Here is a 2,123-nt window from a genome sequence, read left to right on the forward strand (position 1 = left end):
GCCGTCCGCCCAGCGCGGCCAGCAGCGAGGCCATGCTCTTGAGCAGCACGGAGATCTTGCTGCACCAGGCGGGCAGGCTGGCGGCGCGGCCGTGCATGCGGCGTGGGTCGACGGTGAAGCGCGGCGCCGACAGGGCGGCCGAGATGGGCAGCAGTTGCTCCAGCTCCAGCTCCAGCTGCTCCAGGCGCGCCTCCAGCTTCTGCGCCTTGTGCAGCACCTGCAGGTTCTCAATTTGCTGCTCGATGCGAAGGATGTCGGCCTCGGTCATGAGTTCCCCGAAGGGCCCGAGGATGGCGTTGTGCTCGCGGGAGTACCTCCAGCCCTCGCGGGGGTAGCAGCAGGAGCTGGTGGCCGTCAGCTAAGGCGGGGAAGACAAGAGAGGGGAGGGGGGCGCGTCTCCCTCCGGCCCGGCTCCCGCGACGGTCGCCGGGGGGCGCTATTTGCATGTCCTGGGTGGTGTAATGGCTCCGCGGGGCTGGGTTTGCAGGGGCGGGCCGCGCCTGGCCGGCGGAAGATTACGCTGGGGCGAAGCTTCGGCCCAGGCCGCCGCTCCAGGCGCTGGGCAGTGTCCGCTTTGGTCGCTGGCAGAGACACACAGCCGGGCGTTGGGCGCTGTTGCAGAGGCAGGGCCGGCGGATGGGGTCTCCACACCTGGTTTGGTCGCTCATTACACCACCGAAGGAACATGCAAAAGGCGTTGAAGCTGCGACAGACGGCAGTCCTCTCCCTCCCCATCCAAGGTCTGCGATTTGAGGCCAGATCCCAGCGAGGCCGCTCCTCACTCCAGACAGATGACCCCCCCTAATCAAAGTCCCCTGCAGCCAAGCCCTCCCTGTCTATGCCATCGGTTTTAGTGCTGAATGAGAGGCTGCTAAAGAACCTGTGGCTTCCACTCCTATTCCCACCCACTCTGAGTCCTAGAATAACACAACTGATAGAGCTAGGCTCGCCAGGCACTTTCTTAGAGTCTCATCTGTTCCTCATTCTACACTTTTCCAGCGGGGTGGAGGGAGGGGCTGCCATCACTTCACAGGCGTACCAATCCATCCTGGCCAGTACAGTCCCACTTAGGAACATGTTTCCCACATACAAATATGATGATGCCTCAACTTTCAAAGAAGCATCTATACATAAATCTGTGTTTTGGCTGGTTTCTATTATTAAGTTTACTTCCCTGAATTCTATATACCTGCTTCGCTTGCCAGAAGGTGAGTGCTTTAAAGGTAGATACTGTGACTTGTACATGTGCGCTCCACTACTTGGCTTTCGCTTGGCACTCAATAGATACTTATTGAATAGAAGTTTAAAAAAAAATGATGATGCCACTTGACCACTCAGTCCCACTCCCAGGCTCCCCACTGCTCTAGGAGAAAGTCCATTTTCTTCAAAGCCAGGCCTCGGTGACCTGACCAGGACTGACATCTCCAGCTCCACCCCTTGGAGCCACCACACCCGCTCTGATTCCCAGACCTCCCTTGTCCTTCCTACTTGCTCTTTGCTCCACTCTTTTCTCTGTCCCCTTCTTCCTAATCTTCCACATCTACCTTAGACATCACTTTCTCCTAAGCCCACCCCAAACCCAAATATTAATAGGCTGGTGGGTCTCAGGTTGCCCAGTCCTCTGCCCTCCCCATCAGAGCACCTCCTCATTTGACCTGTTTTGTCTCCCTGGGGGCATTTATTACACTACTAAGGTGCTGTGTTTGGTTATTGGTTGACACCCCACCCCCACCCCCACAGCCACCTTGAGAGCAGGCCCTGACATATTCACTGTGAATCCCCAGTGGATACAACAGTGTGCGAAAAACAAGACAGCGCCCAGGGGATATTTGTTCAGCAGATGAAGGGCAAACTATCCTGCCAGCCAGTGATGGTGACAGATGAGAAGCCTGAGGCTGGATGAGGCAGTTCAGGAAAGGAGCCCAGGGCAGTCTGACTATGACCAAAAGCCTATTGGCTGCTCCTACCATCCCTAGGATGAGTCAGCCTCACCTGAGAGCTTGTCGGAAGTGAAGAAGCCCAGCCCCACCCAGAGCACCTGAACCACAATAGTCATGGTAACAGGATCACAAGCGATTTGAGGGCACTTTAGAGCTTGATGAACATTGCCTTCTTGTCAAGGG

General features: G+C 56.7%; 1 protein-coding gene across 1 annotated transcript in view; it reads right to left on the bottom strand.

Moving 5' to 3' along the window:
- ESPN (espin) overlaps positions 1–2,123 on the bottom strand; it is a gene marked incomplete at its 5' end in the record, with an annotated part of 34,169 nt that overhangs the window by 4,481 nt on the left and 27,565 nt on the right. The gene's annotated exons all lie outside the window — the stretch shown is intronic.

This window comes from Bison bison, unplaced genomic scaffold (genome assembly GCF_000754665.1).
Source record: "Bison bison bison isolate TAMUID 2011002044 unplaced genomic scaffold, Bison_UMD1.0 scf7180017864289, whole genome shotgun sequence".
NCBI lineage: Eukaryota > Metazoa > Chordata > Mammalia > Artiodactyla > Bovidae > Bison > Bison bison.